At 35.7% G+C, this 18,102-nt stretch overlaps 1 protein-coding gene and 1 non-coding gene across 4 annotated transcripts in view; one reads left to right on the top strand and one right to left on the bottom strand.

Annotated features, from left to right (window-relative positions):
• Positions 1–18,102, bottom strand: part of LOC138703025 (uncharacterized) — a 601,413-nt gene that overhangs the window by 325,903 nt on the left and 257,408 nt on the right. The gene's annotated exons all lie outside the window — the stretch shown is intronic.
• Positions 10,826–10,897, top strand: TRNAY-GUA (transfer RNA tyrosine (anticodon GUA)). The gene has a single exon. It is a non-coding gene; the product is annotated as a tRNA-Tyr (tRNA).

The raw sequence follows: 18,102 nt of genomic DNA, 5'->3' as shown, positions 1-18,102 counted from the left end.
TTAATCGCTCCATATATTCTTCTTAAGATCTTTCTTTCGAAAGTTCCCAGAGAATTTTCCTCTCTTTTTGTCAGGGTCCAAGTCTCCGCTCCATAAATCAACACTGGTCTTATCATTGTTTTATAAATTTTAGTTTTAATCGTACAAGGAACATTCTTTGCTTTTAATATATTTGCTAATCCAAAATAGCTCTTATTGGCTGCTATTAATCTAGCTCCTATTTCACTATCCATGGTATTGTTTTCTGTTATTACTGATCCCAAATATTTAAAAGACTTGACCCTCTCAAACGTAAATTCCTATATCTTAAGCTCATTTGGTATTGATATTCTAGAATACCCACTAAACATATATTTTGTTTTCTCTTGATTGATAGCTAATCCCATGTGTCCAGCCTTTTCATTCAGTCTCTCAAATTCGTTACTCAGACTTTTGATGTTTCTACTAATGATAACTACGTCATCAGCAAATGCCAAGGTCTGGGATGTTCTATAGAAAATAGTATAGTTGTTTGTACTCCATCTGCCCTTATTACCTTCTCTAGGGCGATGTTAAACAACAGGCAAGCTAAAGGATCTCCTTGCCTTAATCCCTTACTTATTTCAAATGCTTCTGACAATTCTGCATTTACTTTGGATCTACATTTGTTACTCTCCATTGTTGCCATTATTAATCTTATCAATTTCTCTGGAACTTGAAATTCGAGCAATGCCTTAAACATTTCGCTTCTATTGATACTATCGTAAGCTGCTTTAAAGTCCAGGAACAAAAAGTGTAGTCCTATGTTACACTCGTTACACTTTTCCAGTATCTGCCTTATCGCAAATACCTGATTGATTGTTGATTGTCTTGATTGGGTGCTCTATAATTGAGCTAAGCCGAGGCTCAATCCACAGCACCGGAACGAACTTCTATCCTTTGGTTTTTTCTCACTTTACATCTGATTATTTTAAGTATTTCCCCCAGCATATGCAATTCCATCATATTCAACACTGGTACCACATGGAACATAATTTTTGTAAAGACACTGAGACAGTGAATCAAATAATCATATACTCCATCACAGCCAAATAAACCATAATTTCATCCCTTAAAACAATAAAAATGTTTTCAATCACTTCAATTTCTACTTACGATCTTTTCAAGATGGTGATTTAAGTTCGGAAATCTGCCTTCCTTTCATATATCACTTACCTGGAAAGAAAAAAATATATATTAATTACTCACAGTCAATCTACATTATATAATATACATATAGTTTGAGGATTGTGGATCAAAACTAGACATATGTAGTAGAACTATGACACACACTCATTTCCAATAAGATGGAGATAAATATCCATATCATTTCCAGGAATTGAAGGGTTTAGAGCCATAGTGGGCCAAGAGCCATTTATTGAAAACGGAGAAAGCAAGGGTTAAAGTTAAGTGAATACCATAGTTTAATGAAAACTGACATATAATTTAGTTTGAATGTGTATACTTTATATTACTTGCTATGTGTTTCCATTGAATTATGGTGACTATTACACTCTTACTACGTCATACTACTTTTGACCAATAAAACGGTACGAAAGGACGTATTTCAACCAATCATGGCTGCTTATCGCACAATTTTATCGCGTCCCTAGCATTTGTTTAATTTTATCGCGTCCCTAGCATTTGTTTAATTTTATCGCGTCCCTAGCTTTTGTTTCTTTGTTTGCCAACATTTGAAACTGCGCTGGTCTGGACGTCAAAAAAAAAAAAAATATATATATATATAAAATTACAAACCACTCCAGTCGATGCACAGCAGTTTCAAATATGACTCGCATTGGCATTCAAGAACAAAAATGAATAAAAATCACTTATCATACCTATGCATCTTCTGAAATCCGATTTACAAATAAATGAAGAGCACCATTCGGAAATCCTGAATAAGTTGAATACACCATGTAGGCCTAAATCAACGAGTTCCACTTCTATTACGCACACGTCCAATATAACATCAATTGAACCACTAACCACATTCAAATTTGAAAATTGTACATTCAATAATTATTCCTTTTAAAATTATTCATTCGGAAATCCTGAATAAGTTGAATACACCATGTAGGCCTAAATCAACGAGTTCCACTTCTATTACGCACACGTCCAATATAACATCAATTGAACCACCAACCACATTCAAATTTGAAAATTGTACATTTAATAATTATTCCTTTTAAAATTATTCATTCGGAAATTCTGAAGAAGTTGAATACACCATGTAGGCCTAAATCAACGAGTTCCACTTGTATTACGCACACGTCCAATATAACATCAATTGAACCACCAACCACATTCAAATTTGAAAATTGTACATTCAATAATTATTCCTTTTAAAATTATTCATGTTTATTTTTTATGTCATCGTCGTTAATTAAAACTTTTCTAACACTTGTGTATATTAGTTAGGTTATGTTATAGCTTCTGCTCTGAGAGGATAAAAAGAACTTCTGCTATATGATATTATGGATAGTCACGTATCAGAGATTGTTTAATATTAAGATTTATTGAATAGTAATCATTCAGTGTCTGTATAAAGACACTACTGCCATCTAGCATGCATCTAGCGTAATATTTGTAATGTTGAGATGGTACAATAATACATTTGAAGACAGTTGTATTTTCGTAAGTCAATTAATATTTTATTGTATTGGAGTACTTCGTTACTTCTACGCTTTATATACTTTCTTCTAATCGTGTAATAGTCAATTAAATCCCACTCGAGTTTTGATTTTCTCTAGATAAATCAAAACGTCTAGTGAGATTACTGTTGATAACTTCATTTTAACCCTTGTTTTCTACGGTTTTAGTAAATGGCGCTTGGCCCACTATAGATCTGAACCCTTCAATTGAACCCAGGTCAACTAGATATGTATGCAACAACGTTATTGATTACAGTGAAGGATTCATAACTGTACGTAAATAAAATACTACTATTTCAACATTATGGAAGAATATGAATTCTCATTCAGACTAAATGCATTATAATGCATCAAACATTTTATAAATGATGTCGAATGTTCACTAATTGGAAAACTACAATAAATAGTACATGAAAACCAACTAAAACAGATCGAGTGCTCGTTAATGAATCTTCCAGTTGCCAGCTAAAAGCAACAATGGCTTGCAGAATATACTGTATGCTAGCCAATTATGGAGCAATGAAGCTGAAATCTAGTCCAAACGAAAATAAATTAACACTGTTGATTAACAATATTCATTAACAGTGACAAAGTTAACGTATGTTAACAAATGTTTATTATTGATATTATTTATTTAACTATCAGTTTACGTCAAAACCAAGTGCTAGACAACTTAGCATCATGCATTTATGACGCAGGAAACTTTCAAGTGCGACATTCATTGTTCTCAAGATAAATAACAAAAAATATATTGCCGAAAATTGTGGTAAAGATTATGCAAACTTAAATAGAATGCAGTTTATTCAAGTTCTCTAAAACATACAGTAAATATTATCTATATTTTTGTTGGCACGAGTGCCAGAATCTAAAATTCTAGAACTTTTATCGTTAATTCAGAAAAGTTGTTACATTGGATTAGTTCAAAATTAATTTTAAAATCCATATATTTCCTCACAAATTTGTTCTGAAATTCACAACATAATGGAGAACCCGGAGCGTTTATGTAATCTACATTAGAAAAACTTCCATACTTCGTACTCGTTACAACAAACGAATTATATTTAACAAAGTAACAACTACAACCTGTTTGAACTACAGGCACAGACATTTGAAGGAATACTTACATTAATCCACCTTAACGAAACCTAATTTGGCTAAATTCTAATCTGGAGGACCAACATAAATCAATCTTTCAACAAAATGTAACAGTATGCATGCCTCTCGACCAAAGTTCCGTTCATATTTTAGCGGTTTGGGAAAACGAAGCGGGCGGTAAACCACAAACTCTCGCATGCAAGCGGCGATATTTATGATATGAATGCAACGCACAGAAATATTAGTAAAACTTCATTATACCGAACCTCGTTTTACAGTCTGCATGGGCATACCAGGATTTAATAATGTCTCCCAAAATTATTTGATATGTTTTCTTTGTAAAAAGAACAAAATGTATTCAATCAAAATAAGTCCAAATGTTTTCTTTATGAATATATTTTTAGTCGCCCGGGTCTTCCATCCAGGCTGCCCGGTTTCGATTCACAGTCTGATCGTAGTGAAAAATCGAGGTAGGTGTAAAGCCTCCTGAGCCCTAAGACATTTGTTGTTTTATTTTTAAAATTAAATATAATTCTACTCTTCAAAAAAAAAAAAAAAGTCGCTGACATGAGGAAAAATACTGAAAAAAATCTGTAGGTTACAGTTAGGGCACAAATGCAGGTATATTACATTATACTTCGGGTCTCTGCACACACATCTTATATCATAATCATGTATGAAGTATGGTATAGTACACTATACTCTCAGGACTCAGGAGGATAGAGGAGACAGCCCCAAATTTTATGCCTGAATACGTCTCTCGGGGTGAGATATTGAATTTAAGATGTAAGAATGAAGAAATGCACTCACGTTTAGCAGTAAACTATAATTGTATTTATAAAATGTCGCCATCTTGTATGAAATGACAGTAAACATGCCGGTTGTTACAGTAACATGTTACACGCCCGCTCCTATTTGCGCTGCACATGCTTCGACAATTTCAATTTTCTTTCTTTACTCAACTTCATTCGCGAATTCTTCTAATTAAACCTGCCGATTGTTGATCTTGCTCAATTGAGATTTTGGCCTTATGTTTATTAGACTTTGTCTTGTTTTGATGGATACTAAGACCTCTTAAAATAGTTAACGTTTTTTTTATGGAAATCATGGTGAGCGTCTCTTATATTAATGAACAAGTACTCACACCTCAGAAGATATTAATCTTAGAACCTAAGTTCATTATACTTTTTCCTTGTTTCCGTGACTACTACTACCGCTTAGAATATTGAATACTATTTTTATATGACAATCACATTGAACATCTACTAGGATCTTGATGAACAAGTATACTCATATTTCGAAAGATACAAATTTTATGACTAGGCCCGTGACATCGGTATATTTGTATTAGTATGAGGTGAGCATAAGACGCCGGTCACAATGTAGTCTGCGTTTCAAGTACAGGCAGCGGAAGCGAATTTGACACACGCCTAAGCAAGCACGTTCCGTGTTTTGTATACGATTATTGCGTGTTATAAAATCAAGACAATACAATGATTGTATAATAAGGATTAATATCGAAAAGGTCTAAAATGCCGGTGAGGTTGAGAATAATTGTTGGAAATCATACTTAAATTGTCACAAAGTGGTAAAGTGTAAGTCTAAAAAGATGTTTTTCTTTATATTTAGAGTTTTGCATTACAGTTTTAGAATGCCGAAAACGTATATGGCGTACAATTTTGCTTTTCCTATATTTAACTGTTACATTAATTTATTTATCACATACATTCTGTACCTTACTTTTCTTGCATGTTGTTCGCTTACTTTCGGTTGCTGCTGCAATAAACAACAACATTCATTTTAGAGTTTCAAATGAAAATGACCGCCGAGTGTCGGATAGTACAACCTTGTAAGCGGAAAAACTGCGTTCTACATCGGTTGAAACCAAGGGTGCATACGTGAAATATTTCACATCATCAATTTCATTTCTACATCAACTTTATAATAATCGCACTTGTCATCTCATAAAACTTTTGCAATTTTGCGTAATGAATTAAAACCACAGTTTTTTTAATTACTGTCTGATGTAGAAATAAAATTGATAATATGAAATATTTTACATATGCGTCCTTGGTTTCAGCCGATGTTGAACGCAGTTTTTCAGCATACAAGGTTATACAGGGACATCATTTTATTTTTACTAACATTTTTAGTATTAACTTGGCTATACCTCTGGATCAACGCCGTTTGCTATCCTCTTCCACGACTGGAGATCGATGATACTGACGTAGAGTACAAACAAATCACTTTACTACGTATAGGAGGGAAGAAAAGCAGTTAATCCATTTACGTAAACTAGGAAATATCGCGCTTTCGAGTTTGATAATTTTCATTAGGTTTTTGTTTAAACAAAATACAGTACAGTATTAACAATGAGTATTTTTACTCACGAACTGAGCTGTCCATGTGGACGTATTCATTATGCAGTGTATATTATACTGTCTATAGCACATTAGTGCACAATATAGAGAATGAAGGTAAATTGAAAAATAATCATAATATGAATATTTAAACACAGTTTTGAAAATGGTGGCCGTTGTTTTCGATACAGGCTTCAGTTCTTTTGTGCATATTAACGCATTATAGAGTATTGCATCTAATTCCAATTACCAGTTTCGTCTTTCATATTAGTAACTCATGTTGAAATAATTCTGTACCTACTCTATAAAAGAGTAGGCCTACCTTGCGTACTGTAAATTCAATCTCACTTCTGCCCGACCCGCACAGATAAAATTACTCATACATGCTATCTACTGTCCGTCCAAGTGGTTATGCCGCAGGATAAGGGAGGAAATCACGTGACAATTACTTAACGAGGCCTTTTTATTTAAGTTATTTTAAACGGTTGTATAATATTACGTAAACGTCCAATTCCTAACAGTAGATGGGGGAAATCGGGATGCAACGTAGGCAAACGGACAGTACCTGTGCGAAAATATGATTCAATATTGAAAGCTCTTTCGTCACTGAAAAACGCGAACATATTTCTGGAACGTACTATACTCGCTAACTCAGTGCTGTTTACTATATGTGGCCTTGATTCTGTGTGAAGGGGTGGGAGTGAAGTACATTCAAAAACTCAGGTACAATAAAAATTGAAGTAAAAATAAAATGATGTCCCTGTACTATCCGACACTTGGCGGTCATTTTCATTTGAAATTTTGAAAATGAATGTTGTTGTTTATTGCAGCAGGAACCGAAACCAGGCAAACAACATGCAATAAAAGTAAGGTACGAAAGTGATGTAATAAATAAATTAATGAAACAGTTAAATATAGAGAAAGCAAAATTGTACCCATATACGTTTTCGGCTTTCTAAAACTGTAATGCAAAACTCTAAATATAAAAAAAAACATCTTTTCAGACTTATGTTTTACCACATTTGTGACAATTTAAGTATGATTTCTCAACCTTACCAGCATTTTAGACCTTTCCGATATTAGCCCTTATTATAGGCCTACAATAATTGTACTGTCTTTTATAATAGGCAATGATCGTATACAAAACATGGAACGTGCTTGCTTAGGCGTGTTTCAAATTCGCTTCCGTTGCCTGTACTTGAAACACGTCGACTACATTCTGTCCGGGGCGTCGTATGTTCACCTCAGACTAATACAAATATACCGATGTCACGACACTATTCATGGCCCATGCTTATTAGACTCTTTTTCTTGTTTTGATCGGTACTACCACCTCTTAAAACACTGAATGCGTTCTTTAACACCCGGTATAGACATTAACACAGTTCCGACCGATCTCCAGTCCACTCTCATCTTCATAGCATTTCTCCGATCATTGGTTGGTGAAGTGAGGATGTAGTGGTCTAGGAACATGTAAGCATGTCTGTATGAAATCTTGACACGTAGTGAACTTAGCACAATCTACTGGTAAACCTATAAGTGAACGGAATAGTTCACTATGATGGAAGTGACACTATGGGTTTAAACTCACCCTTCAGAATATTTAGACCTATAAATAGACATCTTCAAAATGTAATTAATCTCTCACATAACATGCAGCGCTTACGCAATTCCAGCTCGAATCTTTGTAGAAGAAAGTAATTCTACAGAATCGGAAGGCTTCACTTTGCACGGCATGTCAAAACACAAGATAATGAAGTCTGCAAGCTCAAAATCAACCACCACTGACAGCTTTCGCATCCTATTTAGCAACCAGACGTCGGAGGATTTCTTTATGGTCAGTCTGTCTCTTTTCTTTTATCGGTGATTTGAGAGAGTGAAAGCCGATTTGCAGGGGCTTTCAACTGTGTACTTCTCAGAATAGAAAGGAAGGAATCACAATTCTTTGAAAATGGCTGTATAAATCAGTCGGCTTAGGATTACAGTGATCAGTGAGAAAATGGATAATGGACAAATTCGGGCTATATTCATCTGTTCTATCCACACCTATTTTTGAAAATGATCTTACCATCTTTTCTTGAGCCTTTCAACTAATTCTAAAGGCGCGTTCTCGCGATGACACTGATGCTGCGACATTGCTGTCATGAAATGTTATGAAATCCTCTGCCACGGCAGTTATCTGTTCACGTCTAGAGATTGGAACAATTGTCCGCCGGTTGCAGTTAGCAAACGAAAACAATAATTCCGTTAAACATTTATCATGTCGTAGCTCCTATGACAGTCAATCAATCGCACTATTAAGATATTTTTATGATTGATAGGACGAAGTCTAAGGAAAGCGTCGAAAAAAATTCTAAATCAAAATCGCTTTTTGAAAGTGAGAAATAATATACTAACTTCGAAGTGATCTGTTCATAATAGACAATATTACACCTTAAAAGTTAGTAAACGGCAAGCTTTTTTACTTTTCATGTTACATGGGGATCAAAGCCAGAAAAACGTTGAGAAATAATGGAAATTACTTTTAAAAGTTGTCACCGATTAGAATCATGACTGGTTTCCGACTTATGGGAAGTTAAACAAACAAGCATTTCCGCTTAACGGAGGACAATATTCGCGCTGATTTTAAATCTGTTTACAAAATGTTTGCATCGCTTAAGGTGTCTGAGTTAATTGTTGGATTTTGAAATTTAATGAAAATATTAATTCAAGAATCAAAAAAATGTTGTAGTAGTGTTTACATGTATTACTTACTTACTTACTTACAAATGGCTTTTAAGGAACCCGAAGGTTCATTGCCGCCCTCACATAAGCCCGCCATCGGTCCCTATCCTGTGCAAGATTAATCCAGTCTCTATCATCATATCCCACCTCCCTCAAATCCATTTTAATATTATCCTCCTATCTACATCTCGGCCTCCCCAAAGGTCTTTTTCCCTCCGGTCTCCCAACTAACACTCTATATGCATTTCTGGATTCGCCCATACGTGCTACATGCCCTGCCCATCTCAAACGTCTGGATTTTATGTTCCTAATTATGTCAGGTGAAGAATACAATGCGTGCAGTTCTGCGTTGTGTAACTTTCTCCATTCTCCTGTAACTTCATCCCGCTTAGCCCCAAATATTTTCCTAAGCACCTTATTCTCAAACACCCTTAACCTATGTTCCTCTCTCAGAGTGAGAGTCCAAGTTTACATGTATTATTATTATTATTATTATTATTATTATTATTATTATTTCTGTATATGTTTCAATATTATAACATGCTTCCGCGAATATTAACAATTAATGTATGCTTTCACACTTGATTACAAGAGGTCGGTGACAAGAGAGGTTTTTGGTGTGTGTATTGAATGGACACCCAAAAGCAGCCCTTTTCAGGGCTACATAATTTTGCCAAAATGTATCCAATGAACGTAAAATAATTCTGAGTAACAAACGTTAAAATTGCACAGATGTAATAACAGACTCTAATAAAAAAAAACAAACAAACACAGCTAGGAACCAAACAGGGAACATTTCCTTAGCAGGCTAAAGTGCTATCCATTCAGCTACGAAGGAAATATGACGGATATGTATAACGTTGAAGTTGATCTGCATATACCGTAAAGTGGGGATATTTCGGACGCAGGGGTAACATCAGACGGTAATTCAATTTATCATATTTTATGTTGGTAACACCAATGGGTCTTTAAAAATGTGCAGAAACATACAAGCGATACGAGCATAGTAAAAAGCGCGGAAAAGATGCTAAGAACTGGTATTACCAACATAAAATATGATAAATTTAATTACCGTCTGATGTTACCCCTGCGTCCGAAATATCCCCACTTTACGGTACTAATATTATCTCTAATATCTATTTTCGATCAACACGCGTTTACACATATAAATGTTGCTTCTCAACATTCTAAATCTGGATTATTATACATGATGTTGTATACCATAACATCAGGATTAGCTTTAATAGTATTACTGTGACTTATATTCCGATTGAATTTATGCTGACATATCTAACTGTACCGTTTAGCGGTCAATTCAAAAAACACTGCCGGTCACCTTTTGTTTCCGTGAGTGTAATGTCCGGCTAGGAATTCAGCCCATAAGATACATGAAATCGCACAATAAACTATGATACATCCAAATATTTTACCGGTAGTATTCAGAAGGCCGAATGTCACGATTTCATTACGTTAAAGGAGTTTAATATAAAAACATAATTCATCGTTAATGTACAGGCTTGCAGTACCTCTGAAGAACAACAACAGAGTGTACTACTTAACTCAAAAATGTCAAAAGGTGGATATCGACGATTTTTTTCCCATGACCCTTCATTTACAACAGCCCTTTCTAAGATCTTCAAACAGACATTAGAGGTTGTCTTTCTGTTTCCAAATAATCTAACCTCGTCATCTTTTCTCGGGCCTTAAAACTAATATTTTTCTTTTTCACTGAGTTTATATAGCTAGTTTATACATTTTTTTTGTACAAACATTCTATACACTGATTCCATTTATACTGTGCTTTATTTTAATTTAATTATGTTTTGAATTCTCCATTCAGAATGAATCTTCGCCTATATATTCCTATATATTATTATAATGTACCGAAGTACACATGATATTTCCATGCAGATATTCTGTGTCATCATACGATGGAATTAAAACTGAGACGATTCTTCCGATGCCGGGGTGGAATCCGGTGTGGCTTAGTGGATAAAGCGTCAGCATGTAGAGCTGAAAACCCGGGTTCAAATCCCGGCGCCGGAGAGAATTTTTCTCCGTTCCATTACTCTTTCATCCTATATATTCCTGCAGAAATACAATTAAAAATAAGGGAGGACCTTAAAATAAAAGTATAGTTCATTCATTTCATTTAAATTCATTATTTCTTTCCCATTAACACAGACATAAGCTTGTGACTCTTCATCTAGTGAGAAATGAAAGACAGCTACTTATTTGACATTGCAAGAATATGTTGACATATGAAGCATGCGGGTTTCTCTTCTCAGCGATGCGTATACAACGTCTCTGTAACAACTGTAATTTTCAATTTAGTTACGTGCTGATGTTACGTAAAGAGAACGAAAGTGTGGGTGAGGGACAGAAAGTTAAAATATACTTTGTAAACATTTCATGAAATCCACCAGAAATTTATCGTATTATGGTATGTAGAATTACATGAAAAATTTTGTTACATACAGAAATTTCATGAAACGACAACGGACATAAAAACACTAAACAACAAACTGTAGTTACCGAAAAATATTACTCCAACGACACAGGATCGATACACGAATACGTTTTCCAAATTACTGTTCCTTCAACCACTGGCAATCTTCGAAGTGTAGTTTGCTGAAGGAGAGTAGGAAAGGGTGTGTTGCATTAGCGCAAAAGGGGCTGTGGAATATCGTTTCATTAACGAAAGAATTGAGGTTACAATACCGCAAATAAATAAACGGACAATGAAAGCGAAGAGGAAACCAAATATTGGATAGGGGAAACTCGGCTAATTCCGCAGTACGGGTAATTCCGCAGTAGTGCATATATGATTTTACTGCGGCTTTACAATAGCGTGAACGTAAGTTTTGAGAGGCTGTCAACAGGAGGCATGACCTCTGAAGTGCTATAGAAAAAAAAAATCAAGGATGTTGGTCGACACTTCGTCGGCAATACAGTGAAACATCGAAAGTTGGCTGTTTATCGTCTTTTACTACACAGCTGTGAAGAAAATGAGCATTGTTACATATAAATTGTTCCTTTTATGTTACTTTCATAATTATTTACGACTGCGGAATTAGCCAAATACTATTGCGGAATTACCCGAGTTGTTCTTTTTCAACTGTAATGTATGTACAACTAAATATATTTGCATTTTAATAGGTCTCTTTATCTCATTTGGTAATGAAAGATTTCGTCCATGTCTACATACATTGATAACATTTTTCAATAAACATTTTGATAAAAAAATAATATAGATTTACTTCTTAATATTGCGGAATTAGCCGAATCTCCCCTATATGGCAACACCGCGCGTATTAAACATTGCGGCTTTCACTTGGGACTGTCTGCAAAATTGAAAACATTGAAAACATGTGAATACGTGAATAAAAACTCAGAAGTAGGTAAAAATCTCAAATATGTCCTTGGATTGCAGTAATTATCTCCAAATATTGTGGGTGAGGGATTTGTTGAATTGCACAGCATAATTCCTGATAATCCCAAATGAAAGCTTTCGTCGAATATGTGTTCGACAACTACATCAGTGATGACGCCTACTTTCCACTAGTGTTATGGGCTCGTTGTTCTTCAAGCGATCCTGGAACGACAAATGGGCCTGAATCCTTCCATAGACATTAAAAAAAACAGTTTCATGAACCACATCCTTCTGTTCATGTGCTAACTGAAATGCTTAAGCAACTCAAGAGCGAAATATATTAGGGGAGAGTCGGGTAGTATCGGACATCGGGTAATATCGGACAGCGAGTTCCTTTCATCTACCACACGATGATAGTACCTGATTGACATGGTTACGTTTCTGTGATGGTCGCATAGAGAAACGTAACCATGTCATTCAGGTACTACCATATGGTGGTAGATGAAAGAAACGCACTGTCCGATACTACCCGACTCTCCCCTATATCTCGATCAATTTCGTTACGAACAAAAAAGTTGGGAAACATGTCATACAGAAACATTAATTCAACATGGATCTTCGGAAAAATTATTCAAGTGTGCAATATCCTTACTACAATACATAAAACGCTGGAACACCGTTAGCAACCACAGCAAGTGTAAAGAAGAGGAGAATCTTTCTGCTAAGACGAATCCATCGGAGAATACCATGGACGCGATGATCAACACCTAAACTTTTGTTATAAGGAATTCTTCTATGGAGGCACTGTTGCCACATTTGAAGGTAAGCCTTAGGGGAGAGTCGGGTAGTATCGGACAGCGGGTAATATCGGACAGTGAGTTTCTTTCATCTACCACACGATGATAGTACCTGATTGACATGGCTACGTTTCTGTGATGTCGCATAGAGAAACGTAACCATGTCATTCAGGTACTACCATATGGTGGTAGATGAAAGAAACGCACTGTCCGATACTACCCGACGTCCGATACTACCCGACTCTCCCCTAATGTTTATTTGTGTTAATGTAATATAGATTTTTGCGGTAAAGTAAACCATTTGCGTAAATGACGCCTACTTTTGCGTAAAAATCCTGCACCGGTTGAAAAGTATTAAGTGATGAGTATGATCCCAAAACGCATTAAGTCCATTTTTATTAACGGACTGGGCTTGTTTTCTTATCCACCGGTCTACGAACTGAGTTTTCAATTGACATGCACAATAACACAAACTTTTAGACAAGGATTGGCGTTGTTTTGGAAGAAAACAGCCTTAAAATATAATGATAGAGCTCTCAAATATAATCATGTATAAATAATAAAAATAGCCAAATAGACTCTTCAATTAAGAAATACATTAATTTATATAAATAATATAGGCCTACAATAGTAAATTAATCTGAACACACACTTACTTTACAAATATTTAATTCTTCGTGACTGACGACACTGTTTAAAGCAGAGTTCTCTCTCAAATTTATGCCAGATGATGGTTTCAATCGATATGAATGTTGCTTTGAGGTTGTAATTTTCGTATTTTGCGTTCAGTCAAGCTTTTCAGAATTTATTTATATGCTTTCCATGACTGTGTTCATCAACTTCACTTTCCATACTGTACACTTCAGGTTTTAATAATGGATATCATTCCAAGAAACAGTATTGCTAGGCAAAACACATACAGTATGAGGTAAGTGTTGGAACTAATTTATTAATAACTCAGGACCTCGAAGACTGTTGAAAATACATTCTTCTGATAAAGATTGATACTACGATGACACATTTAATACAATTTAAAATATTTGTTAATTAATTTATTTCATTTTTTTCAATTCAGGAATCCGCCCCTGAGCAAGTGTTCTACTCTTTCAGGGGCGAACTAAAGTTTTTCTGTATATAGACTATTATATTTTATGTTACAATTATTAGCAAAATAATAAATAAATAAATAAATAAATAAATAAATAAATAAATTTATTTATTTATTTTTACTGGTACTGGCAGAATGAAGGTCATAAGGTTTTCTCTTCCATTCAATCAGTATAAAATTAACTTACATGTAAAATATAGACAGCATCAATACAGAAAACAATGGAGTAATAATAATAATAATAATAATAATAATAATAATAATAATATTAATTGTTTATGCTGTCAGTCCCTCTTTGCCAAGTGACAGTCGGTCTTTCAGGTATGTTTGTAATATTTGTCACTATTTTTTATGCAAATCAAGATTTCAGGTATAACTCCCTGTAAAGTTGATTTGAATAATTTCGAGGGAAAAATTGTTCCGGAGCCGGGTATCGAACCCGGGACCTTTGGTTTAACGTACCAACGCTCTACCACTGAGCTACCCGGGAACTCTAACCGACACCGATCCAATTTTTCCCTCTATATCCACAGACCTCAAAGTGGGCTGACAACCGTCAAGCAAACAACTTCGAGTGCACACTAGCTCCGTGTGACTTAAATTGTGGTTTTCTGTTAACGAACAGTGACGTGTATTATGCAAATCAAGATTTCAGGTATAACTCCCTGTAAAGTTGATTTGAATAATTTCGAGGGAAAAATTGTTCCGGAGCCGGGTATCGAACCCGGGACCTTTGGTTTAACGTACCAACGCTCTACCACTGAGCTACCCGGGAACTCTAACCGACACCGATCCAATTTTTCCCTCTATATCCACAGACCTCAAAGTGGGCTGACAACCGTCAAGCAAACAACTTCGAGTGCACACTAGCTCCGTGTGACTTAAATTGTGGTTTTCTGTTAACGAACAGTGACGTGTATTATGCAAATCAAGGTTTCAGGTATAACTCCCTGTAAAGTTGATTTGAATAATTTCGAGGGAAAAATTGTTCCGGAGCCGGGTATCGAACCCGGGACCTTTGGTTTAACGTACCAACGCTCTACCACTGAGCTACCCGGGAACTCTAACCGACACCGATCCAATTTTTCCCTCTATATCCACAGACCTCAAAGTGGGCTGACAACCGTCAAGCAAACAACTTCGAGTGCACACTAGCTCCGTGTGACTTAAATTGTGGTTTTCTGTTAACGAACAGTGACGTGTATTATGCAAATCAAGATTTCAGGTATAACTCCCTGTAAAGTTGATTTGAATAATTTCGAGGGAAAAATTGTTCCGGAGCCGGGTATCGAACCCGGGACCTTTGGTTTAACGTACCAACGCTCTACCACTGAGCTACCCGGGAACTCTAACCGACACCGATCCAATTTTTCCCTCTATATCCACAGACCTCAAAGTGGGCTGACAACCGTCAAGCAAACAACTTCGAGTGCACACTAGCTCCGTGTGACTTAAATTGTGGTTTTCTGTTAACGAACAGTGACGTGTATTATGCAAATCAAGATTTCAGGTATAACTCCCTGTAAAGTTGATTTGAATAATTTCGAGGGAAAAATTGTTCCGGAGCCGGGTATCGAACCCGGGACCTTTGGTTTAACGTACCAACGCTCTACCACTGAGCTACCCGGGAACTCTAACCGACACCGATCCAATTTTTCCCTCTATATCCACAGACCTCAAAGTGGGCTGACAACCGTCAAGCAAACAACTTCGAGTGCACACTAGCTCCGTGTGACTTAAATTGTGGTTTTCTGTTAACGAACAGTGACGTGTATTATGCAAATCAAGATTTCAGGTATAACTCCCTGTAAAGTTGATTTGAATAATTTCGAGGGAAAAATTGTTCCGGAGCCGGGTATCGAACCCTTCAGTCCCGGGTTCGATACCCGGCTCCGGAACAATTTTTCCCTCGAAATTATTCAAATTATTCACTATTTTTTATGTTTAGAAAAGAAAAAAAGTGTTGTTTCAAAACTTCCTATAGAGGATTCCACGTTAAGAGAAAAGCAATGAGATATGGGGCTATTCCATCAAATGACCAGTTGCCATAGAAACGCCTACCTACCACATAGTTTGTACAATGTATTAGGCAAGGCCATAAAAGCAATGCTTTTTCCTTAAAGTGGAATCTCTATACTATCCTCCTGAATCTTGAGAGTATAGTATACCATACCATACTTCATAACTTCATACATGATTACGATATAAGATGTATGTATGTATGTATGTGCAGAGACCCGAAGTATGACAATATACATGCATTTGTGCCCTAACTTTAATCTGCAGAATTTTTTCAGCATTTCTTTCATGTCGGCGATTTCTTTGAAGTGTAGAATTATATCGAACTTTAAAACTGAAACATCAAATGTCTCAGGACTCAGGAGGCTATAGTGCAAACGAAAGAAACTGATCATTCAACTTTATTTCGATGTTCATTCTTGATTATTTTGTATCTGATTCGTCTTAAATTATTCATCTAAATGATTTTGACTTAGTACACTGCTTCGTCGATGTAGGAGAAAGCCAACGTTTACCTACTTAGATATAATACGGGGAGCAAGTCCTCTACTATCGGCAAGCATCATGCTTAGGTAGAGCATGAAAGTAAGGAATACTATGGACAATAAAAACATCTATCATACGGCAATGGATATTTAAGAGTTGTTAATTAATTATAAAAAGTGAATCTGGTACAACGTTAATACAAATAAATTTATTTCCTAGAGTATATCTATCTATAAAATACAATAATGAATCAATCAATCAATGAACTAATAAAAAACGAACATACAAACGAAGAAACAAACATACAAACGAAGAAACAAACATACAAATAAACTAATAAAAGAACCAGTGAACGAACGATCCAACCAACTAACCACAAAAAAAAAAAAACCTTAAACACTCCAGCAATATCCTTAAAATCTGTGCTATTCTCAAGACGTTCAATAACATTTACTTTGTAAAAATACTCAGATGTGAACGTGTTTGTGACATGATGTCTTACCGTTATACGGGGTATAGATTCTCGTCACAACAGACCACGTTGTACTGTGTTCTGCTTTCTTTAGACTCAAATGCAGTCTACTAAATAGGCGAGGCAGTGTAATTGTCTTTGTAAATAACATAGCAGAATATAAAATTGTTTAATGCTCTCAGCCCCCCCCCCTTTACTCGCCAATGGTCGATCTTGTTGGTACTATGTACATGAGGCGAACAAAAGTGAACTATCTCCATGTTTTGTTTAATTTGAGTTACGTGGTTAGAACGCATCTTAAGCACAACATTTATCAAAAACTTAGCTTCAGCTCGTCCATCGTTCTGCAGATAGCAACACTTGTTTTGTTCACTGATCAGGTTATAGAAACTTTCAACGTTAGCATCTAATTTCTCACTTTTAATTAATGTGGATTTAATCAGTTTGGCTTCTGAATGCGTCACACAGGCCTATGGTCGTATGTACAGCATGTAGTGATTCGCTTCACAACTGCGGAGGTTATCCATTGTCATTGAGATGACATGATGCGACGGGACAATGACGCTATGAGAATGACAGGGGTTACTTTGTCAACCTCAAATTTCATAGGTCTGTAGGGGATCGAACACGGCCCCCTTGGTGAGAAACAGTTCACAACCAAGTGTGTGCGTGTGTGTGTCAGTGAGAGAGAGAGAGAGCACGTGTCAGCATCATATGGACATCTACTCTTTATGGTGGTGTTTACTGTGTTCTCATATGTATGCTTAACGTAGGCCACATAATATCGTTTTTAAACAATAGCTTCGTGTGTTATTTGATATTTATCGAATTTATTTACTGAATGGTTATTATTCATGGTGAATCAGGACGAAAGGTACATGGTTTCAGGGTTGATAATATTTGTGATTCTAAACAAAAAAGTTTATATAAACATATCTCCTTTTCTTAACGGTTTCGGAGAAAATTAATGTAAACAATGAAGAACGGAAAAAGTGT

Source organism: Periplaneta americana, chromosome 7 (genome assembly GCF_040183065.1).
Source record: "Periplaneta americana isolate PAMFEO1 chromosome 7, P.americana_PAMFEO1_priV1, whole genome shotgun sequence".
NCBI classification, from domain to species: domain Eukaryota; kingdom Metazoa; phylum Arthropoda; class Insecta; order Blattodea; family Blattidae; genus Periplaneta; species Periplaneta americana.
This window is presented reverse-complemented; position numbering and strand designations above follow the sequence as displayed.